Raw genomic sequence first — 26,229 nt, 5'->3', positions numbered from 1 at the left:
TCCTGATGCTTTAACGTGGTGGTGGTGGTGGAATGTCTCATGATTGTGAGGGGATATTCTAAGGGTATATTTCATGTGGATTGTGTTGGCTCCCACAATCTTTGATGTGTGTGATTTTACCGTCTGTCTTCTGAATTCTCCTGGCAGATTTCTGGTGCATATACTCCTCATACCTTGTCTACCGGTCTTAAATGTGTGTAACTGTATCAACATGGTGCTTTTTTCCTTGTCATGCAGTTTCTCCAAGTTTATTGAGTTTTACTTGATCAGGTAAAGCTTCCATGGTTGTGTAAATGTACCATGCTCAGATTATTTTCCCCCTAAAAAAAAAAAAAAAAGATGCTTATGACTGGACTGATTTTATTTTCTGAATTTGTAAGCTGATGTATATTTTAAAACAAATAAAACTATTTTAAACAATCGGTGTGACCTGTAGACTTCCAGGCACTTCTATGATTCGTGGATGTGTGTGTGTTGGGTGTGTGTGACATCGCTGTAGCCGTGGAGGGGCAGTGCTGGTGTAGGAGTGCCCACTGCTGGTCATGAGGGTCCAGTGCTCATGAAGTGGGAGGAGAAAAGCATCTCGCAACAGTGTGCTAACAAACCTTCATTGTGATTGTCAAAACAATTACACGCACTAATTAGGGTCAGTAAAGCATATCAACAGCTGACAAGAACTATCTGATGTTTTGTCTGACAGGTTCCAGCATGACTGCATAAATTAACACCTTGAGACTATTTAAAAAAAACAGCATCGTTTAAAAAAAAAAGGTCCTATTTTATATTAAGTGTCTTTATCTACTATGTACTAACATTGAAATTAATAATTTGATACAATGCACTTATGTACATACATGTTTTTATATTGTACTTAAATAAAAACAAATACCTTGGTTACACTTTATTTTACAGTGTCATTGTTAGAGTGTGATTATATATTCATTAATGTACTACTTACTATAGGATTGGGGTTTGTTTGAGGATTAGTTGCATGTAATTATGCATAATTTACTGTTATTACTATGGTAAGGACATGTAACCTATGTATCAAGGACACTGTAAAATAAAGTGTTGCCAAGACCTGCATATAATTACATATGTAATATGTAATCTATAATTACACTGTTGATTTTCCCTTACCCCTTAAGCCACCCTTAAAGGATTAGTTCACTTCAGAATGAAAATTTACTCACCCCCATCTCATCCGAGATGTTCATGTCTTTCTTTCTTCAGTTGAAAAGAAATACATTTTTTGCAGGAAAATATTCCAGGATTTTTGTTCACATAAAAAAAATATATATTCTGGTTTTGAATGACAACCTACGGGTTAAAAGTCCAAATCAATACAGTTTCAAAGGAAGGGCTTCAGAGGCTCTGCAGGATCCCAGCTGAGGAATAGGGTCTTATCTATAGCCAAACCATCTGTCATTTTCAAATATATATACTTCAAACCTCAAATTCATCACTTCTGTGTTGTGCGTCTTCATGGCATATGACGTCATCACGTCGGAAAGGTCACGACCTGTGATGTAGGTTGAAGTACCGACCCAGTGAAACTCATGTTCTCCTCCAACTTTAAAATTGTCCGACATCATTGTTTTACCTTTATTTTTGTGAAGGTTGTTTCCCATTTATTTCCTATGGGGGTCATTTTTGACCCGAAGGTCCTGAGTGTGACTATTTTTTGTACGACCACTTAGACTTTTCAAATCCTGTCCCCAATTTGTGTGGGTGTTCATATGCCAAGTACCAATAAAGTCACCAAGTTTCGGACCATTCCGATGAAGCAACGATTTTTAACATGTTTTATTATTAAAAATTTGGGTCAGAAATGAGGGTTAAATATCTGTCTATGGAGGTCGGAGAGCTCTCGGATTTCATCAAAAATATCTTCATTTGTGTTGTGAAGATGAACAAAGGTCTTACAGGTTTGGAACGACATGAGGGTGAGGAATTGATGACAGAATTTTCATTTTTGGGTGAACTAACCCTTTAAACCTAATCATACCACCAAACCTGTCCTAACCTTACCTGTATACCACCTTAATAGCAGTAAAAGTGTTCTGCAATACAACGTGAACACAAGTTACACAAGCACTTATGTTTTAATGTAAGTGCATAGTAGTTAAAGTCACTTAATATAAAGTCGGGCCAAAAATTTTTATTTTATCATTTATAATTGTTTTTGTGTGTGTGCGCCAAAACTGTTATTTTTAATTACTTTCATGATTTTTCATCCTTACAATTAAACAGGCTGTTTTGTTGCTGCTATGCTTTGTTAAGTGCCCTCTGCATGTGACCTTGACAACAGAGCTTGTTCATGTGTGGAGATTTGCTCTGTTTATCTGCCTCTTAAAGTGCCCCATAATGCTGTGTGTTATATTGCCATTTGTGAATGTAAAATATTCTCAAAGATCAAAATGCAGTAGAAATTGACTTTTTGCCTCCCCCAAAAAAGAACTGCCTGAAACAAGTCATCAGTAATTCCAGTCTCTCTTCCTGCTCAAACCTACTGTAGGTTTGTTACAAATTTGAATAATGCCAGTCTATGGTCTTCATTGGCTGCCCACGAATGTCTACTTTGACCCTCAAACACTGTAGTTGTAGCTGAGACTGGAAGAGTTTGGATTGTGTTGTCGACATGTTGAGGAAGCCTCTGGAGCTGAAATTCGGTCACATTCACAGAAAATGGCTTACTTCCACATTGCAAAATAAGGTGGATACAACAGTTCAATGAAGAAGTTAATGTTGCGTAACATTCGTCAGAAATATTGTATTTTACCCATCAAGAGAATGAATGGTATAATCTCACATCAATATTTTATGCACCATTTTTCAGTTTGCTTGAAATGTCAGATTTTTTTATTAAAATATCCAAAAACCATTACAACAGTGTCATATATTTTGTTGACTTGTGTACTTGCATTATCCCAAATGTTTCCAAGAATGCTTAAATCAAGATAAATAAGCCATTTTAACGGGACACGGACCGTGCGTCGTCTATCAATGACATCTTACCCGCGTTACCCGCCGGTTTTATTCTGTAGAAACCATGGAAACACCAAAGACACTTTAATATTTGATGATTTATTAGACAGGTGAGCAACTCTGTAAATACATTCATGGGCAGAAAACGAATTGTTATAGCTTAACGTCTTATTGTTTAAATCTCGTTTTCTTGATTTACCACGATTTCCGTGTTTTACAGCCTAGTATCGATCTATCTTACGACTGTGTGAATAAGCGTCTCATAGGAGCCACCGAGCAAACACACAGAGTAGCATTACAACATAACTTTCAACACACTCAAATAATGTAATATAATAAAACAGGGCTGAGTTACCACACATACACATGACCGGAAGAAGCGGATGCGCTCGTCTGCGGCAGAATAAAAGCTATCTAGGTTTCAATAAGCAATCTCTAATAAGAAATAAGCGAAAAAAAATAAGCGAAATAAGCAAAAAATTACATATTGTGGCTTTAAATTAAATTAATTGCCTTTAAATTTTCCCTTAAATTAAATGTAAAAGTCAAGATTATATTACATTAATTTCTACAGTCTAAATACCTTAGAACATTTTGTTTAAAAGAAAATATTTCATGTTATTAATGTATGCAAAAATTCTGTCATCTGTAAATGGTTTATCCCAAACCATGTGACCAGCAACATGTGATGCCATTTTGTTCAGCGGCGGATATTTTGAACATTTTGCATTTTGAACATTTTTTGTAACATATTTTGAACATTTTGGATATTTTGCTCCGTCTCTAATCGCTCTCACTGTACTTTGATCTCATACACCAATCGGTCTGCAAGTCGAACACACCTATTATGGTAGATATCCTCTGAATTTTCAATTACCTATTGTCAAGGAGTATATTAATTGTCCATAAACTATAGCTGGATGCCAGCCGAACTTAGCCCTGCCCACAACATTTGAGGTCGGGAAGTTCGGTCTGGACTTGATGCGTTGTGGAGCAGCTATGCTGGAACCAGAGCTGTTCGGACCAATCACATTGTCAGGCCGGGCTTTAATGATGGACAGATGATCAACAGTAACATAATCATCCACGTCACCAAAGAGCGCTTGGGTTGAATTCGTTCCAATCCTAAACGGAGAACTTCGTCTATGCATTCACCTTTACTATTTCTCTCAAAAATGATGATGGTGTTGGTAAGTACTCCGTGTATCCTTAAATTGTGTTTGCAACACTGGTAAAGATCGTTTACACTCATCCTCTTCTACTTCTTCCAGCGTGTGTGCGGTTGAGTTCTGTTGACAACTATGCATCGCTCCATTGCTCTGATTGGTTGTAGGTCTATCCAATTGAGTGCAGAGGCATTTTCTTTCCTGGTTCGGTTGAAACACGCCCCATAATCACAGCCCAATGGAGCAGGAGCAGACTCATATTCTGACTAGAATTGAGTATGACGACGTCAGGCTAGTAAAACACTCTAATTAGTTTAATTTGTTCACTAGCAGTGCCCAACAGTGGATATACATACATGGGTCACACTTTAAATTAGGGTCCAACTTTTAACCCTTAATCGTCCCTTGGGGTCCAGCTGACCCCACTGGACTTTTCCTCCATTTTTTAAAAGTGTTCCCTTCATCTCAGGGCCTTGAGACTCTGTGACTTTTCCTAAATAATCTATCTAAACATGCACAAAAAATCTGGGCTTGATGTGGTTGTTCTAAAGGTGTGTAAAAAAAAAATTACCGTTTAAGTCCCTCGGGGTCAGATTGACCCCACATTGAAAATGAATGGGAAAGTGTAAAAAATACATTTTTTTCACTTTTTTTGTCAAATTTTTTTACTAAATCCAGTATAAATCTGAAAATTTCCACATTTATATCAAGGTCTGGTCCTAGAGCATAAACACAAAGTAGAACGAACTTTCTGTCTCATACACACACGCACACACACAAACACACACATGTGTGTGACTGCAACAGAGAGCATTTTTATAGAAACTGGCAAATAAAATCAACAAAACTGGCATAAATCTGAAAGATTTTCATACATAAATGAAGTACTAATACTAGAGCACAAATGCTATATGGAACAAGCATGTTCACTCACACGCACACACACACAAACACAAACACAAGTGTCTGGAGCATTTTTTTGGATTTTGGCAATGAATGGGAAAATGTAAAAAATGCTTTTTTTTTCACTTTGTTTGTAAAAAAAAATAAACTAAATCCAGTATAAATCTGAAAATGTCTACATTTATATCAAGATCTGGTCCTAGAGCATAAACACAAAGTGGAACGAACTTTCTGTCTCATACACACACGCACACACACACACACAAACACACACATTTGTGTGACTGCAACAGAGAGCATTTTTATAGAAACTGGCAAATAAAATCAACAAAACTGGCATAAATCTGAAAAAATTCCATACATAAATGAAGGACAAATACTAGAGCACAAATGCAACATGGAACAATCATGAGAAAGAGAGGGAAAAGGGCAAATAAAAGAAAGATGAAAGGCAGCTTAACTTTTGCATAACTTCCCTATGGACCTCTATTGGATAATGTGGTCATTGCACTCTCTTTCTCTTTAACTATAATTCCTAAAGTTTTTCCACAAACCTACAGATGGCGGTATTCTATCCCTAACACATAGAGCAATGTCCAAAAACTATTTATATTTATTTAAGATCATCATTCAAGTGATTTTTTCGTTAAAAAATATTTTTTAATGAGCCAGTTAATGACATAGTTAAGTATTTGTGCAGTAAATAGGTAAAAAACTACCAAATACCCACAAAAACACAGCATAAATGTATAGTTGAGAAGTAAATAAAAAAAATGATATATAGTTTTCCATGTAAAAAAATTATATTTCCTTATGCAATCGCTCTGTAAAAGTTTGGGGTCTATCTGACCCCAAGGGACTCAAACGTAAACCCTACTTGAGGGGCGATTAAGGGTTAACTATGACTTTGCTTCAATAAACTCCTAATTACTGCTTATTAATATTTAGTAAGGTAGTTGTTAAGTTTTGGAATTGGGTAATATTAAGGGCTGTAGAATATGGTCATTCAGAATAAGGCATTAATATGTGCTTTATATAATAAACAGGCAATATCCTAGCAATACTAGTAATACCAAAGCAACCCATGCATGTTAATAAGCAACTAGTTAATTGTGAGAATTGGACCCTATAGATTAAAGTGTTACCCATACATGGCAGCAGAACTCAGTCATTTTTGTCATTTTATTTTCTAAAAAGGATGAACATTTCCACCATAGCGTCATTTTCACCACATTTCAAATTATTATTAATTGTATAGTTTTACTATTATGGCTGCTGTGTATTCGTGTCCAAGGCTATGTTCCTGCAAAAATCTGATTTTATCCAGTGGGTTTTTGAAAGTCTGTCCAGCAAAAAAAGGGGGAACAAAAATCACATTTAAAGGTTGTTCTGCATGGCTCCTCACATCAGATTTCAACCTGTCTTTTGCATCACTCTTAACATGACACAAAGATAACGTCAAAACTGGTAAGTGAGATGCTGGAAGTATTCATACGGTATTCAAATGGTATGTCTAAAATTTTTGGCCGTGACTTCAGCATGGAACATCATAATACTCCTCTGTTGTCATAAGTCTCCTCTGTTGCTGAGTTTTTCTTGTAGCTACAAATGAGAAGTTCTGCACCGTGACTCAACAGGGCGCTTATTGGAGAGCGAGATGAGCACCAACATTTTTCCTGCATCCATTTTGAAAGCCTCATCACATCCGTGAGTACGCCCAACTCATGCAGATAGGCTGGTAATGTCTGGACTCGCAAATATTATTTGATCACTTTACTTGCAATTAATTGTGTGGACAGTCTGCATAAAAACATCTGATTTGAGACTAGTCTGAATATAGTCCAAGAAAAAATGTACTAACTGGGACAAAAAAAAAATATTCCATTCAAAATTTCCGCGATCATAACATTCTCTGATGGAAATTACATTTCAAGCATTTTTGTAATAAACTGACTAGTTTCTTTCCTGGTTGAAACGCCCCATAATCACAGCTACATAAACTATGCTGTGTACATTGTTATGGTTTGCAATATGTTTATGATTTTATTTCGAATAAATATTCAAATGTGAGGTTAACCTGATCAAGAAAATAAGATTTGGTGGTCCAGACAAGATCTGCCATAGAAATTATGAGGCAAAATGGTGAAATTGTCAGCTATGTTTTGACCGATTTTCTATAATTACACTGTTTCTATAATTTGACACTTTAAATATCTAGACTGCTGATATTGATATTCTTTCAGGGTATATTTTACATGAATGAATGAGGCATTTATATAGCGTTTTCATATGTACTACTGTACACCCAAAGTACTTTACAACTATGTCAGGGGTCTCTCCTCAACCACCACCAGTTTGCAGTATCCACTTGGATTTTGCGACGGCAGCCACAGTACGACGGTGCCAGTGCGCTCATCACACACCAGCTATTGGTGGAGAGGAGAGAGGGTGATAGAGACAATTCAATGGATGGGGATTATTAGGAGGCCATGATTGGTAAGGGCCAATGGAGGGAATTTGGCCAGGACACCGGGGTTACACCCCTACTCTTTTACGAGAAGTGCCATGGGATTTTTAATGACCACAGAGAGTCAGGACCTCGGTTTAGCGTCTCATCCGAAGGACGGTGCTTATTACTGGGGTGTTAGGACCCACACAAACCACAGGTTGAGCGCCCCCTGCTGGCCTCACTAACAACTCTACCAGCAGCATCCTAGTTCCCTTTCGAAAGGGAACTCGCACTGCGTCAGCTTTTGCTACGCTATGGGGAACGCCTCCAGCGTGACTGGTGCCTGAAATCACAATACCAAAACGTCAATCCTATTGACCGGCGACAGCCTATGATGTCATCAAGGTGCGACCAGGAAGTATATAAGGGCGCCTTGCCAACATGACAGTATCTCTTCGTCTTCAGGGACTGTTTTGCCTGTCTTCACGTGAAACGTCTACAAGAAGGATAACAATGAAGTGTGCTGAGGCCACTTCTGCAGAAGTGTGTTTTGAATGTGTAGCTTGCGCTTTGGTTACACACACACTTTGTGTTTACTGTCTGGGAGAAGAGCATGCAACTCGGCTGGACCTCTTCTCGAGGGGAGAGGTTTCAGCATCTGGGAAAGACCACGCTCAAGCTGAGGCTGAGCGGCGTCTGAAATGCGCTTCCCAGATGGATCTGGCTCGTCGCTTGGAGACAGTTATGGTTCTTGAGGACGATCCAGATCGCGAGAGGCTCGAGCAGAGGTTGGGTGAGTCAGTTAAAGATGCTGAAGCTTTTCAAACCATCCTGTCCCATGTACGGGGAGTTGCTGGAAGTCATGGAACGCGCTGCGGGTAGACTGCAGCTGCCTTTGCGGCGCGTGAGGAGAAAGGCTGAGCGTCCAAACAGTTCGGATGATCGGTTTCTCTCCGCCCATGACCTCCCAACTCCTGGGAGTCTTCCATTCTTTCCAGATCTCCATCAGCAGATCTCGAGGGAATGGAAGAAACCATACTCAGCCCCGCATCTGTCGACAATGGCGAGCTAGATGTAGCTGATGTCGAGGGACTGCCTGGCTGGGTATTTGTCGATGCCGCTCGTGGACGAGATGTTATGTTTATCTCGCCTCTGGGCGGCCGGCGACACTGTGGCTCCCACCCTGCCGGTCTAAACGCCTGAATGGCAGGGCGTACATGTCAGTTGGTCGCGCTGCAGCGGCTTTGCTCACCACAGCTATGTTGCAGGCTGTGTTGCAGGCATACCTGCTGAGGGACCTCGATCAGGGCGGAGGGACCCCCTGAGGCGGTAGTCGAGTCGCGCCGGACCGCGGTTTTTGCTCTCCGGGCCACGTACAGATAGCGCCGATGGCGGCGAGGGTGGCCACGGAGAGACATCTGTGGTTAAACCGTTTGGACATCGGGGAGGGGGAAAAAATCCTTTCTCCCTGATGCCCCGGTTTCGCCATCTGAACTTTTTGGCACCTCCGTAGAGGCGGTGGTGGGAAAGTTCGGAGAGGCGAAGGCGCACTTGGCGGCATTCAGGACATGCATTCCGCTGAGGTCCGGGACCGCGCCCAGGCAGTCGGGTGTCCCCGGCCCGTCCCAGTCTGAGGGCTGGAGACGGGAATAGCGAGCCAGCGTCGCCTCTCGAGCGCCCCGCCGCGGAGGACTGGGGCGCAGGGGAGGCGGGACACCCACGACAGGAAGAGGAAGGAAGCCGGGGCTGGTAACCGGAACCAGCACAGGCAGCAGACTCCACCCCCCGAGGAGCGCGGAGATGAACGCTGCCTTTTTTCCCTTCCTCTGGTTTTTCCCCCGGGCGCTTTTACATCAGGCCGGTGGCCTATGATGAGCAGAAAATGTAAGATTCTGCCGGCTCGCCTGGCTTGTTTGGTAAAAGCGCCCCCCTCAGGATGGCGGGCGGATACTAGCCTTATGGCTGGAAGCACCGCTGGGAGCGATCGGTGAGTCCCCCTCTCTGAGGGTGAAACATTTTCAAAACTATGTTTTTCAGAACTCCTATACCTTCGCTCGCCTGAGAGGGTTTCTGGGGAAATTTGGATCGCCGCTGGATCTTCGCAGGGCCTGCAGCTCCCCGTGAGTAAGCTAAGAACGATCTTCTTTGCAACATTATGTGGTTGTGTGTGAATACCTCACTTTCTGCTAGTAGAGTCTGCTGCCTCTCCGTGCTATGTTTTCCCCCACTATGTGGGTAACTGAATCGCGCTCTTGCCCGAGGGCTTGTAGTGTAAGAGGCGAGCTGTGTTTTTCCTAGCGTAAAAGTGGGAAGTAGCTGAAGACCGGGTATGCACTAACGCACGAGCTGTAGTGAGATCTGCGCCCAGCTCTGCGGGGCTTTGGGAAAAGGGTTCTTGGGGCCTCATTGTGTAATATTAGAGGTGATAATATTTCTTTCCCGGGCCCTGAGTAGATCTAGTGCGGACTTATGTCGCACCACTTGGCCTAGGCTTTGTCAAGGATGGGGGCGTTCCCTTTTAATGAAGATGTTCGCCCCTGGCCTGTCTTTTTATTCAAGAACATGGCGTTGTTTATGCATCCTTGTTTCAGCCTCCTCTGTTACAGAGTCGTCCGGCCAAGGCCCGCCCCCTTCTCTGCGTTCTGGGGTCACGTGTAATGCAGACGAGGTGTTGCAGGAGACAGCGACTTTGCCAGTGGTCGTGGGGTGGAATTAAGCGTCTTTCGCCGGTTTGCGACTAGACTTTATCTGCTGTTTCCGTCTTTCGGAGCTTGGTGGCTGCCATCTGCTGGCGGCCCCCGGCCTCTTCCTGGAGGATGGTACGGCCGGTGGATTTCACATTTCTGTGATATTGTTCCCTTGCTTTAGGTCTCTGCTCCACCTCCTTTAGGGCCCGGGTCGAGCTGAACATCGGATAATCCTTCTGTCTGTACGGTTCTGGTCGGATGCTCCCCTGAGGCCCGAGCATTGCCAATGGCTGACGCCCTCGCACTTATGGTTGGCCGCTGCATGGAAAGTAAGACAGCCGCCCCGAGGCAGGTGACGTAAGTTGTACTCCCCTCGCTTTAGAGGGTCTTTGTTTAAGCACTTTCGCTGAGTACACTGCTGTTGGCAATGTGATTAGGTCCATGTTTGTAGGCGCTGCCCGAGAGACTGCGCCGTCCTGGGGGCCCTAGGACACGGCGAAGTAGTTGTCCCTAGCTGCCTCTGGGATGGAGCCAGCCCCAGGGCGTAGGAGCCAGCTGGTTGTTAGTAGCCAGCTTGGGCAGTCTGGGCAGTTGGACTTCAGAACAGGTAGTAGGCGTCAACTGGCCTCCCTGCAAGGAAGTCTCAACGCCGTGGCCCACGAGTGGGCCCTGGAGGATCTTCTCCACTGGTGTTGACATCAGCAGTAACTTCGTCAGCTAGTCTCCTTGGGGATGAGTCCCCAGGTGTGATCTGGATTTCCAGGCTTTGTCAGCAGCAGACAACTGCCGCCAGCCCAGGCGCAGCAGCCAGCCTTCTTTAAGGCCGCCCTGAGGGGTAGGCTCCCGGTTGGGTTACCTTCGCTCAGGTGGTAGGCCCGATTGGCCTCCCTGAGGGCCTGCTGTGGTCAGCAGGCGCTGCCTGGTCTCCCCCGAGGGGGCACTACTGGCATTAAGTCCCTCGACGGCTGGTACAAGCTGCTAGTAGGCACTGGATGGCTAGCACGAGTGCTAGTAGGTAGTAGGCCACAACTGGCCTCCCTGAGTGCAGCCGCTGAGGCGGTGACCATGGAGTGCTATGAGTAGCACATTCTAGCTATGGGCGGCATGTTCTGTCATCAGGTGGAGGCCCCTCTTGGCCTCCCTGAGGAACGAGTTCCCTGGGTGGGAACGCACAACTGGCTTTACGCTGACAGCTAGTGGTCACCCGCTATCAGGCGCCGGTCTCTGGCCGTTCGCGAGACCTGGAGGCGGTGCTCTTACCCTAGCACGACGAGACGTTACTGCTGCTATGCGGTCCCCACGGGAGGGGTCTTTCATAGTTTGCCTACTGCATGGTTACCTACCAGGCAGGCTTATGAGCTCCTCTCGAATGAGGGTCTACTATGAGCTTACGGCCGCTTGGCGCTGGTTAAGGGTCGTAGGCCCTTCGGGGCCTCCCTGGCATAATCAGCCTGTAAGGCCTCTGGCCTCCTAAGCACGTTTTAAAGTAGGTGCTTGGTAGATCCGAGGATCGAGCGGCTAAACTCCCCTCGCTAGCAAGGGTTATATAGCACTTCGCTGAGAGCTGCTCTCCGGGATAACCCGTCTCTGAGATCCGGCTAGTGGATGTTACCGCCTTTCTTGCAGCACCCTAGCGGGATGCCTCTTCGGAGGCGAGTACCAGAGGCTCTGTACTGTACAGACAGGGTTGACCGTATTACGTGTCCCACATTAGTCTGGGTCACCTGGTCAGGTCTCCCTGGTGGCATTCGGTGAGAACCTCCCGAATAGTGACTGGCATAGGGTTCCCTCGTAGTTCCCTTGCCACGTTCCCTTAAAGGAACCCCTTCTAAGTCGAATGGGTTGGTTCCAGGCCTTCGAGCAGGGCCTGGGAAGGACCTCATGTGTGTGAAGGTTCCTTCTTGGGCGATAGCTTGGGCTATGACCGTAGGGAGCGCTGTCACTGACAGCCTAATGTGACCAGAAGGGGAGTGGTTCAGGCATCTCAGTAGAATTTGCTTGTCTTGACAGTTGTCACTGCCAGTGGGCATGCACTCCCGTCGGCATGGCGGCGTTGGTATATCGTTCCCCATAGCGTAGCAAAAGCTGACGCAGTGCGAGTTCCCTTTCGAAAGGGAACGTCTCAGGTTACGAATGTAACCATTGTTCCCTGAGAACAGGGAACGAGACACTGCGTCGCTTTGCCATGCCGCAGGGCTTGCCTGCTGAAAACAGTCCCTTCAGACGATTTGATACTGTCATGTTGGCAAGGCGCCCTTATATACTTCCTGGTCGCACCTTGATGACATCATAGGCTGTCGCCGGTCAATAGGATTGACGTTTTGGTATTGTGATTTCAGGCACCAGTCACGCTGGAGGCGTTCCCCATAGCGTAGCAAAAGCTGACGCAGTGTCTCGTTCCCTGTTCTCAGGGAACAATGGTTACATTCGTAACCTGAGACGATTTCCCAGGAGGTCTCCCATCCAGGTACTGACCAGGCTCAGCCCTGCTTAGCTTCAGTGGGAAACCAGTCTTGGGCTACAGGTTGATATGGCTGCTGGCTACATCCACATGTAAACTATAGTTTGGGAGTTTTGCATGACATTTTAGGCAAATATCTGCAAAAAAATAACATTCTTAGAAATCTCTTTACATAAGTCAGACCAGACCAAAGAAACATTGACTATTTGAGTCACTGAAAGTGTAGCACTTAACCAGTATAAGTAATGACATACAGTTTGTCCCTGACATAGTTGACAAGCTCAAAACATCTTTTTCTTTTGTAATATCAAAATGGTGTTTAATGACTTAGCTTCACAACTAATAGATATGTTACACTGATAACATCTATAAACTGAAACCATTAGTAGTTTTATTGAGAAAGCATATTGTTTTTACACTTTACTGCTGATGTGAAAATGTACCATAGATTATAGAGCGACTACTATTTTTGCTCTGCCAATGAAAAAGTCATAGCAGGATTAAAGGGATAGTTCACCCAAAAATGAAAATCAGCCCATGATTTACTCACCCTCAAGTCATCCTTGGTGTATATGACTCTTCTTTCAGACGAATACAATCTGAGTTATATTAAAAAAGTCCTGGCTCTTCCAAGCTTTATAATAGCGGTGAATTGTTGTGTAGTTTTTGAAGTCAATAAAAGTGCATCTATCCATCATATAACTGCTCCAGACGGCTCCGAGGGTTAATAAAGGCCTTCTGAAGCATATCCATGCATTTGTGGAAGAAAAATATCCATATTTAAAACTTTATTGACTAAAATAACCAGCTTCCGGCGGTCAGCGGTACACAAGTGAAAGAGTAAAAAGTTACGGTGAAAGAGTAACCCTTGACCCTTGACCCTTGACGCATGCGTATTGGCGAACGCAGAAGCGCAGAGGATAGAGCAAAACAAAACACAGGTCATGAATTAGAGTCTAAAATGAGAATTTTTAAAGGGGTGGTAAAACACATTCTTTCGAAGGCTTGATTGTGTTTGTGGGGTGCACTGTAACATGTGTTCATGCTTCGTTTTTAAAAAATTGCATTATTTTTCATATATTTTACCTTTATTCTACACTGCTCTGTCCCTCCTTGTAAAAAAGGTCTGATGGTTTCCGGGTTGTATGAAGCCAGTCCCTCAGATTGGTTAGCTGGCCCAGTGTGTTGTGATTCGCTAACCGCCTAGTGCACGTTTGTCGGAAACGCCACGCCCCTTACCTGGAGGCTGTGCTTTGGTCAGTATTAGAAACAATGGCGTCAATAAAACCATACCAGTTTGAGCCGAATCGGCCGAATCGGACCCAGACAATTTTAGGGAAGATGATCGAGCAGAACCTGTTCAAGAACGGCTGTTAAACGACGTTTCACAATGGTTTGTTTTTTGTTGTTGTCTCATACTTTTTAGATACGTTGTAACGTTGCATGTAAGTTAAGTTTGTAACGTTACAGGTGTTTGTCGGATAACGTGAAGTATGAATGAGCATTTAAAAAACTGGTTTGCAGAGCCGAACAGCGTTGTCATTTGTTTACTATCTTGCTACAACGTACAATTAACAATACAAACTATTACAGGAAAACACATCGCCGAAAAATAAATCATACTTACAGGTTGTGGCCCGTAAAAACAGCTTCTGTTTTTAAAGTTGGAACTGCTCCATCTTTCAGGACAAGCCGTTGTGCGAATTCTGCATTGAACTCGCGAAGATTGTGGAAGCTTTCCTCCGTAAAATGTGCAGCACAGAGAGTGAGATTTGGGAAATAATTATGAGGGACCGAGTTAAAAATTAATTTTAACCATTGATCCCTTACTCCCCCGTCCCCAGGAAGGCTGAACACAGTGGACGTGCAATCCGGATGAAAATAACAGCGTTTAGTCTGCATTGCGGCTACAACACTCCAGTCTACTAACTATACCACAACAACTCTTCCCCACAGCAATACAAAATAGCCTCACCCCCCCTCATTTAATATTCTCGGAGGAGGGGTTTATGTAAATATTGGGGCTGGTGATGTCAGAAACCCTGGAGGAATGTCTGTAGTCGCCTACTGGCCGTTTGCTGTAGTCCTTAGAAATTTATTTATTTAAAAGCAAATATCTCCCTTTGCTTTAAACTTTGAACGTTGTAACTTTGCAGATGTTATGCTCAAACGGCAACATTACAGTTAGAAAAGTGAAACCGTGTTTTACCACCCCTTTAAAGTGAAATGTCGGAGGATTTTGATATAAGAGAAGCGAGAGGCGTCAAAGATTGAGATGCCGTGCATCGCGTCAGGGGATACTGTTTTAGCGCAAGTCAACTTGTGCACCGCTGACCGCCGGAAGCTAGTTCTTTTAGTCTATAAAGCTTTAAATGTGGATATTTTTCTTACACAAATGCACCTCTTCACTTCAGAAGGCCTTTATTAACCCCCAGAGCCGTGTGGAGCAGTTATATGATGGATAGATGCACTTTTATGGACTTCATAAACGACACAACCATTCACTGCCGTTATAAAGCTTTGAAGAGCCTGGACTTTTTAATATAACTCCGATTGTATTCGTCTGAAAGAAAAATGTCATATACAGCTAGGATGACTTGAGGGTGAGTAAATCATGGGCTAATTTTCATTTTTGGGTGAACTATCCCTTTGCCCATTGCATCGCGTGACCTCTTAACCTCATAAAAAAAACACCTTTCTTTTCCTCTTTCTTCCCTTTTTCCCTCCCGCCTGTGCTACACTGAGCAATTTACACAGACTCAGTATTTCAGGCACTTGTTGCGCTTACTCGACTCTTCATGGCCAATCGCTTCCTGTCCTCCCAAGTTGTAAGTCGCTTTGGATAAAAGCGTCTGCTAAATGCGTAAATGTAAATGTCTTCGAACAACACACAGTGGTGTCACTGCATGAAAAAAGGTGTATCCGGACCAGGATACTCCTGTATACACTGCTGAAATTCGGAAGAATCCAGGAGTATACTGGCCGGATAGGTCAAATTCCATGGATCCGTATATGTCCGTATACATCCGAAATGGTACCAAATCGGATGTATGTTGTGGCCGTATACTCCCATGCTACAGCCATTTGTTGCCATGGCAAATAATCCCATCAAGTTTTTCCCAGGAGACATTTTCACACCTCTAAACAGCTTTGCCTTCCACCCCCTATTGGTCCTTCATCTCAAACTGGATTGGTTGTTTTTTTTTAAACCACTCCCAAAACCCAGACTGCTATTGGATGACAGGACGCATTGAAAACCCAGTCAAGTGACTTTATTGGTTACTTCTAAGGCTAAGGGTGGGCTAGGTTTTGTAGCATAGGGACTTGATTGGTTATAGGCCAGCTATGCAGATTTTGCTCATTAATATATAATATATATATATATATATATATATAAATAATCCCCTCTCCCTCCCAAAAGAAAAACACACACAAAACAATTTGAGAAAGTCTGAAATATTTATTAAAAAGGTATAAAAAAAAAAAAACACATTCTTAACAGCATTATAAAAGAACATTAAAACAATGGTGAAACAAAAACAAGTTAACTAAATGTATTTAAAAGGGATGCAAATGTAAAGGAACAAATGTAAAAATATAAACAGTCCAAAGAACATAAATATACGTTAAAATGAATTGGTAAAGAAACAAAAAGGGGAAAAAAATGAACAAAATGCATTTAAAAGACAGAGATGTAAAGGAATAAAATACACAGTGAACATAAAAAGGAAAAGAATAAATATACAAATTAAACAATATAAAATGAGAACAATACATTTATAAGACAAAAAAAGTGTATATAAAATATATTAAAATACATATAAATATTCCAAGTAAACAATATAACCAAATAAAAAGAACAAAGAGCATTATAAACATACATTAAAATGAATGGGGGAAAAGATAAGTGAACAAAATGTTTCTAAAGGAAGGCGACGTAAAAGGAACAACAATACAAAACGTGGAGATCAAAAGCAACATGGACATCTAAAAAGGAACAAACATACAAAGTATACAATATAAAACGAGACAAAGAAATCTATAAATTAAAAAGTGTATATAAAATATATGTAAATGTTCTATATATGGGAACCAATAAAAGTATAAGTATATAAACATAGGAATAAAGAAAATATAAAATGGAACAATTGAATATTAAAATTATAAAATAATTGTGACCAACTCTAACACAATGTTGTTTGAGTTTTGAACATTTTTTCAAACTGGCATGATGGGCTGGTGATGTGACATGTAGTGTGGGTCAGTCTAGTCTGGTTTGTAGTAGCTAGCCTAACCAAGCCTTCCATCAACAACAGCATCATCTTCATCTTCATCAGGTCTATAGTTGCGGTCTTCCACAGGTTCTGTGTTGGTTTGTGCAACCCTGGACCTGGTCTCCAGCAACTGCAAAACATGACAGTAAATTAACCACTAAAACTCAGAGAGGAGTATAGTAACATTCTGGAGGGAAAAAGCTTAACCGGTTTCTTAACTTACCCGTCTCTTTCTCTGACGGTTCTGTGTGATGTTCTTCATAGTGTTTCTTTTCTGGGCCTTTTCAGACTGAGCCAAAGAATACTTCCTCAGCAAAGTCTCACAAAATAAAATACATCTTGAGACCTGCCAAATAATACATTAATAATATATAGTTAATGCCAATAAAAGTAAGTAAAACAATTCAATTAAAATGTATTTGTATAGCGCTTTTCACAATACATATTCAGGGTTTTTCCTCGGTCAAAAATGGTCTTCGGTGGTGGCTGACAGACATGGTCATCCATACACACACATACGCACGGTAAAAAAAAAATACCCTACCCACATGATCTGCAAGCGCAATACTGACAATAAATTTGAAATAAATTCAAAGAAAGTTTGTAACTTTTGCTTATCTTATTTTGATACCTTGATGTTTGTTTTTGTTCCTCATTTTTACACTATTTACTGATAATTGTTTTGGTAATCATATCAATATTAAAAAAATAGTATTAAAAAAAAATGAACAAATAGCCTAATTTTCTGCCATATACAATCAGCTAGCTAACAACAAATTTGTTCTGGGTTCACCTCACTCCAGTCTAAACTAAATGATTTTAGGCTATTTATTTTACTACACATTGTCCACATAAATAAGCTGAAAGACTGTTGATAATTAAAAATAATTCTTACCATCCACTCTTGCTAAAGTGGGTAAGCACACTAGTGTTCTCATTTCAGGTGTTGTTCTGAGTAAATGATTAAACTAATTCGTGAGTTCAGTGTTGGACAGATCAGTTCTAACCAGTCGTTAAAATGATTCGGTTCAAAGGAGTCATTAGGTGGCGAATCGGACATTAGCAGACGCGTTGTGTGTGAATCCCGTCTTTAGAACATCGCGAAAGATTTGTCAAGACACAGAAAACACTTCATAACCGGATAGGATTTGTTTCCTGTTTATTTAAAGTATGGTTTATGTCAGCTGGTCAGAGAATCAGTCAATGTTTTTTGAGCGCATTTCACACCCAGCGGTAATTAAAGGAAGACGTCTGATAGCGCCACGTGCAACATGGATTCGGTCTTCCGACCTTTTGATTTTGATTAACGTAATATGTGACGTCTACTACATCAATCATAAATCACAATAACTCAACAAATAAGGCTTTGGCGGGACAAAAATTTGTTTTGGCGGCCGGCAAAAAATGTTCAATGTAGGAAAAACCCTGATATTGTTTCAAAGCAACTTCACAGAAAATGCATGCGTCTACATTACAGAAAAAAACAGAGAACAATAAAATAATGACAACATTTTTAAGATTACCTTTTACACATTCAGGGTCAACATCTGTAAAAGTTCTTCAGGATCATGGATCCAAAACTTCTGGATCATGAGGGGGGAAGAAACATGCACACACACAAATGAATATTAATTTGTTTGATAAAACATTAATATTAATTATCAACTTACGGACATGGACTTGCAAAACATACTCACCAGGCCCATACAAAAACTTTACAGTAGATCCAAAATCCTGGTTTGCCTATAATTCTTCAGTCCAAGTATGGTGTTTTCCTGTCCTCTCTGCAGAACAAGTGTAAGTTACATGATCTCAGATTATTCATTCCAAAGCTCTGTTACATTTTATGACAAGCTTGATCTTAAAACTAGCTGACAGTAGGGATGGGCATTATGACCATATAATTATACATACATGAGAAATTATATTTTACAATAACGATATCACAATATATTTATTTTGATGGATATTTTATTAAAATGCTACAGAATAATACTGCTTTAAAAGTCTTCACTGTATGATATTCAATTAATTAATATCACATGATTCTTAAAGAAGCAGAAGGTCTTCTCTATTCTTTTGTTTTATTAAAATGATGACAAAGCTGCAGCCCCTTTAAGAACGGATGCACAGAATGACACGCATCCGGGTTTCCCCACGTTAACTTGAACTGTTTAACGTACTTAAGACATAACTGACTGTTTAAATCAAGTGAATACCTCACATGACAAGGTTTCTGAGATAATTGTGTGCATTTTACAGAAAGATAATTGATTTCGGGATCGCCTGCTGTCTGAGAGAGGCTTATTTTAACACATGCATGTCCCGTTCATTATTCTACATTCATGCATGTTTCCTTGTCAAAATGTCAAAAAGTTTTAGTACAGTCAGTGCTGCGTTATATACGCTATATTCCCATTCCGCAATATAAAACGGTAATGTTAACGTTTACAGCAAAATCACTAACAATAGTCAGTATCATCAGATCGCCATAACACCCAGCCCTATCTTAACAATATTACAACAAAACACAGAAACAGAATATGTAAGTTAATCACGATTAGCATATGACTTTAATGCACTAACGTTATATATCTTGATAAGCAGTAGAAAAAATATAAAGGGGTTTACGTTACCTTCTGCCGTCTGCTGTCCGCCATTGGAAACTAGTCTGTTCGTATTCATGTTTTTTCGTTCTCAGTCGACATCCCACAATCAAAATTCGTCCAAAATAAGATTTTAACAGGTTTAAAATGATCCATGCAATGCAATTAATGGACAGAAGAAGCCGTCCTGTTGAAGATTAGAAGCCGCGCGATCGCGTCGCGTCCCCGCGAGCCACGAGCAACGAGCAACTCCAACGGCAACGGGTGTATAATTCAAACTGAAGGCGCGCACTGTCATTGGTCAGATTTCTGGATGACGTTCAGATTGACCAATCACGCTCAAAAGAACACGGAAAGACAGCAAGTAGCCTTGCAAATATAGAAAAAAACTTGTTTAAAACAACAGTTAGAAAATGTGTATATTTATTTTTATTTGCTGTTATATTTAATGAATTGGTCAAATGTTGTTTTGTGGTGTGGGCAGAGGCCTGGAAGTTTCAACCTGTGCAGATTTGCAGTGCAGATTTGTACTCTTTAAAAACAATTATTGTTTGATATTTAGTTTGCTATATATTTTGTTATATTTGTATCCAGAATTGAATGTAAAACCAGTTTGAATGTAAAAATACACCTTCACTGTAAAACAGAAAATTAAAGTAAAATATCTTAATTTAAATAAGGAAAAATCTGTAAACTAATAGTGTTTTCTCTAAAACGTTTAATGTAAATTTCTGTGAAGTTTTTTAACTTTATTTGACTTAAGATATTTGACTTATTTTACGGTTTTTGTTTTGCAGCTGTAGCTGCGTTTTTTTTAGGTTTTTATTCTTACAGTGTAAATATAAAACTAATAAGATTTACTTTAAAATGACAAAGAATAATGTTAAATTGTTAGTATGGACATAAACATAAACCTTTAATATAATGAGCTAAATATTGTATTACAGTTGTTAATTTACAGATATTGTTTGTAATTTTGCATGAATTTGTTATTTATGAAAACAGAAAAATAATACAGTGATGTTCCTGTATAAAAAAATGAGAATTACTGTAATTTGTCATTAATGATATAATCCTTAAAATAACAGTCAAGTTGTTTATTTAGATATTGTTTGTAATTTTACATTGTTTTAAACATAATTCAAAATTACAAGAAAATACTGTAAAAAACTGACGTTTTTTTCTGTAAAATTAGGATTATTTTTATTGGTTGCCTTATTTTTATTGGTAACCTTATTGGTTGCACCTACATCTATTGTGAGTGGTGGATTTCAAACCTTAAAACGCCCCTCTTTTGCAGCGTGTTAAAGTTAAGAATCTTGGAGTGACACTTTTTGTTAATAGTTGCAGAGCTGAAAGATCTGCTTGTGTTTCTGTGTTTCTTGAGCAAGTGAATCCCTGCTCTTTTTTATTCCATATTTTTATTTTGAGCATATCAGTTTTTGGTGTTTTTAAAACAAACTTTTTCATTTTCCACATTTCATCTCCTTTTTATTTAATTCTATTATTGCCTACAATTTGTAAAACTTTGCAAAAATTGTTTGGGGATAGTCTAAAATGTTTGGTTAATTATCCTTTGTTAATTCCATTACATTTCTTTGTTTATTTCATTACATATTCAGATTTTTTTGTGAACGTATATGTTCAGACAGGGTTTTTATTTTGTACTGTTTTTATAAAAAATATTTGATTTAGAGACTCTTTTCATGCAGTGGTTTTAAGGCCCTGACACACCATTCTGATGGTTTGGCCCAGACCCAGGCAACGTGAACCAACCCCACAGTCGGCTTTAGTCATTGCTAGTTCAGTTTAGTGTTTCAGGGCCTTAAGAATTATTTTTTCTGTGTAAAAAGCTTGTTTGCTGTAGCCTACAGTAGACCAGAGATAATTCTCAATCCTGAAGTGCTCCCCTGCCCCCCTCCTTCTGAGAACAGCCAGCACAAGTGTCAGTCATTAACATATGAAAGGTCTTCTTCACACCTAACAGTCTTCAGTCCTAGCACACCCAGCAGTGTTTCAGCTGTATATGTCCGTGAAATTTCACGGATTCCTGTATACGTCCGCATACGTAAGGTTTCCGGGTTTTTCTGGAAATATACTGTTCCGTGTTACTCTGATCCGCTTTTTCCCACATACATCCGGTAAACATCAAATTACACAGGAGTATACCATGCCCGGATAGTGCCGGATTTCAGTGTTTTCATGCAGTGTGTGTTTTAACGAATTCAACAAATCGGTTGAATTCATGATTCAGTGACTAATGAAAGATATCCTACTTATCGCCACCTGCTGGCGTATCAACCTAACCTGCAGAAAGAACATTTTTTGGACTCCTTCAACATTTTTATGCACTGCGTGTCCTGGCTCAGATCTCATTTCAGTTCCATCCAGATTCTTATATGGTTTAGACTAATGAGCATTTCATCATGCTGAATCCTTTAGCATACTCCTGTCAGTGAAGAGGATTCATTACAGCATTACCCACTGGAAAATTGGCCTTTCATTTGTCTCAGTTCTTTAGCAGCTTTTGGTAGATTGATCGGAGGCCGTTCATTAATTATAGACAATGATCTCCTTCCTTATTATTTGCCTTTCCTGGCAGCTGCTGTATGAGAGAGGAGATAGACGTTAGGAAGGCGACACGACTATACCGGGTGTCCGTTTCCACATTTGATCCCTGGCCGGAAATAGAGAGCCGCTTAGTCAAAGTCATGGAAGGAAATCATAGTATGTGAGAACATCTTATAAAGCCAAACTAAAGTGAATTCAGACTTTTTCTGCCAGTAATGCAATGTTATATATATGAGAGAGAGAGATGAAGCGATCTCTGCTCAATGGCCGAGTGAGACCTAATTAATCTTGATTTATTATATGATTAATTCATTAATTATATGCTCACTTACTCTGTGCTATATATGGAATACAATTGAATTAAGCACTCAAACTAAAGAATGCCATGATATTCACACCAACAGCATAGTGATATTACCTTTATACAAAGGTTATTCATATTTACCAGCACATTTTTTTTTGTGTATTTTCTGCAAGCTTTTTCCAAGGTAAATTTCTTTCCAAAAATTACTTTAAATTTTTTTTATAATTAATTTCTTATTTTAATTTTTTTTATTGTATTAATATTAGACTTTTTAAGTAAATTCAATAATTTTATTGAATCTGGATTTTAAAAATACAAGCCAATAAAATAACTACTTTTATTTAAAGTAACACCAAAATTGGACAGAAAATATATTAAAATAATTTTAAATATCAATATATTATTCTTCATCCAGTTCAACAGAATCAGATTTAACAGATTAATTTGGACCAATTATCAAAATAAATATAGTCCTACAAATCTATTATCAGTGTATGCGAGCAAGAGGAACTAACTGACATTAGCTTACGTTAATAACGCAATTTCACGTGCTTATGTAATTTATTTGTGTTAAATTGTTTTAAACGTGATATATATATAGAGCCTGTATACTACATTGCCAAAAGTTTAGGGATGTCTGCCTTTACATGCACAAATTTGGGAGCATGAAATTGTCCAAAATGTCTTGGTATGCTGAAGCATTAAGAGTTCTTTCACTGGAACTAAAGGGCCAGGCCCAACCCCTGAAAAACAACCCCCACACCATAATCCTCCCCACACCAAACTTTACACTTGGCACAAGGCAGTCAGGCAAGTACTGTTCTCTTGGCAACGGCCAAACCCAGACTAATCCATTGGATTGCTAGACAGAGAAGCGTGATTGGTCACTCCAGAGAACACGTCTCCACTGCTCTAGAGTCCAGTGGCGGCGTGCTTTACCCCACTGCATCCCACGCTTTGCATTGCACTTGGTGATGTAAGGCTTAGATGAGCTGCTTAGCCATAGAAACCCATTCCATGAAGCTCTACACACTGTTCTTGAGTTCATCTGAAGGCCACAGGAAGTTTGGAGGTCTGTAGCTAGTGACTCTGTGATTTTATGTGGCCACCACTTCATGGCTGAGTTGCTCCCAATTGCTTCCACTTTGTTATAATACCACTAACATTTAGTATATTTAGTAGTGAGGAAATTTCCCGAATGGACTTATTGCACAGGTGGCAACCGATCACGGCACCAAGCTTGAGTTCACTGAGCTCCTGAGAGACCCATTCTTTCACAAATGTTTGTAGAAGCGTCTGCATACCTAGTGCTTTATTTATACACCTGTGGAAGTGATTGAAACACCTGAATTCAATGATTTGGAGGGGTGTCCCAATACATTTGACAATATAGTGTGTGTATGTATATATTGTAAGATGATATGCTTTGGCCATTCTCCTTATCATAAAAGAAAAAAGGCTAAGAGTAAGACAGATTGTGTATAAATGAATCTTGGCTGCATACTGAACAAAGCTTTTGAGCTCCACACTGGAAGCCTTTGCTAGTCTGTGGATTAAATTATTGACTCTACACAGACGCTTTTAATACCCTAGTGCTATAACTGCATCTGAAAAACTCCAAAACAGCTTTGACTCTAAAGTTGATTTCCTAACGTCTGTCTAAAAACAGCAAGCTTTTAACCATATTACACCTCTGCGCAGAAAAGAAAGTGCAGGTTAAAAATGCATGAAGCACAAGGGTCTGGGAAGACTTAAACCTGGATCACAGTTGTTCTAAATGGTATAAACAACATAATCAGCTTTGCACAGGAGCCGCTGTAACAGTACTGAAGCACTGAAACATGACGCCGATGTGACTGTAATGGTAATGTCTGCCTTTTTTTCATTGCGCTACGGTACTTTTAATGCTTGGATGTATTCCGAGTAGGAGTATCGTATTTACGCTGCACAACTGCCTGAATCCAAATGAAGGAGACTGTGAAAAGATGGTGACATCAAACAGCATTAGAGGACATCAGACACCACACTGAAGCTTCTGAAGCGCACACACACCTGTGTAATGAAAACAGACAGGTGTTCACTGGAGAGACGCGATCATAAAACCTGTGCGAGCAATATACATGAGAAATAATGGACAGTCATTGTACAATGGCAAGTCACTTATTACATAAATGAATACATACAGATTTATTTGAGTTTAAATGATTGGGAACACTTTAGTATGGGGAACACATATTCACTATTAACTACAACTTTTGCCTCAATAAACTCCTAATTTAATGCTTATTTATAGTTCGTAAGATAGTTTTAAGTTTAGGTATTGGGATATAGAATATGTAGAATATGGTCATGGAGTCATTAATAAGTACTAATAAACAGCCAATATTCTAGTAATATGCATGCTAATAAGCAACTTAATACTTAATTACTATTAATATAAAAAACATTTTTATATCAAAATGTTTATTAAAAAATACATTTGTGAGAATTGAACCCGAAAATAAAGTTACCAAATTATTTTATAATTTTACTTTATAATTGCTTTTGCTAGAAAACAAATGTCACCGGATGAGTGGACTCATATTACAGAATTGCCATGAATTATGGCGAATATACGAACAGTTCGGTCTTTAAAGACAGACCTATGGTGCTATATGATTTTGTTGCCATCAGCCCACATTAATTCAATGTATTTTTTAAAATAATCACATTTAACAGCTGAATTTGTGGTGAAAAACTACATTACCCATGATGCAGTAGAGAAAATTCCACACCGTGAATTATGCAATTGAGTTGATCTTACTATGTTGTCAAAATACATAAATGAGTATTTGTATATATATATATATATACACACACCGATCAGGCATAACATTATGACCACGTAGTGAAGTGAATAACACTGATTATCTCTTCATCACGGCACCTGTTAGTGGGTGGGATATATTAGGCAGCAAGTGAACATTTTGTCCTCAAAGTTGATGTTTTAGAAGCAGGAAAAATGAGCGAGGGCCATATTGTGATGGCTAGACGACTGGGTCAGAGCATCTCCAAAACTGCAAAGAAGTTGCTCAAGAAGTTAATGCTGGTTCTGATAGAAAGGTGTCAGAATACACAGTGCATCACAGTTTGTTGCGTATGGGTCAGACCAGTCAGGATGCACATGCTGACCCCTGTCCACCGCCGAAAGCACCAACAGTGGGCACGGGAGCATCAGAACATCAACTTTGAGGACAAAATGTTCACTTGCTGCCTAACATATCCCACCCACTAACAAGTGCCGTGATGAAGAGATAATCAGTGCTATTCACTTCACCTGTCAGTGCAGTGGTCATAATGTTATGCTTTATTGGTGTGTGTGTGTATATATATACATACAGCTCTGGAAAAAATTAAGAGACCACTTAACATTGAGCTGTATATACTGTATATTGTGTTGGGTAAGTTACTCTAAAAAAGCAATTCATTAAAACATTGTAATGCATAAATTATTCTTAAATCCACTACTGTTTATATAAATTGTTCAATAGTCTTCATTTTGCCATACACTTAACACATATTGTTTCTATAAATATAATCAACAACTTGAAATGAATAGTTTTTTATATTCTCTCTCTTTTTTATTTGATTGTCATTCGCAGTGCTTCATGGGATTGTAGTTATTTCCCTCATCAAAGCTCTCATCACAGTCGTGTGCCTTTGTCTGATTTTCAAATAACGATTTTCTGAATATAAAAAACAAATATTTAAATACTGTAGTTTTAAAGCTTAGGGAGATTGACTCGATTATTCACAGTGCTTCAACAGCTCTTTTGGCACA

The 26,229-nt window shown here is 40.0% G+C and overlaps 1 long non-coding RNA gene across 1 annotated transcript; it reads right to left on the bottom strand.

Annotated features, from left to right (window-relative positions):
- Positions 1 to 16,097: 16,097 nt before the first annotated feature.
- LOC307141673 lies at positions 16,098 to 19,546 on the bottom strand. Its single transcript, XR_013818376.1, has 4 exons — positions 18,626 to 19,546; positions 18,452 to 18,511; positions 17,152 to 17,274; positions 16,098 to 17,058 (listed from the first exon to the last, which is right to left on the bottom strand). It is a non-coding gene; the product is annotated as an uncharacterized lncRNA (long non-coding RNA).
- Positions 19,547 to 26,229: the final 6,683 nt, after the last annotated feature.

This window comes from Gobio gobio, assembly GCF_949357685.1.
Source record: "Gobio gobio genome assembly, chromosome: 18".
Classification (NCBI taxonomy): Eukaryota; Metazoa; Chordata; class Actinopteri; order Cypriniformes; family Gobionidae; genus Gobio; species Gobio gobio.
Note: the sequence above shows the minus strand (reverse complement) of the source record. Positions and strands in the feature narration are given on the sequence as shown.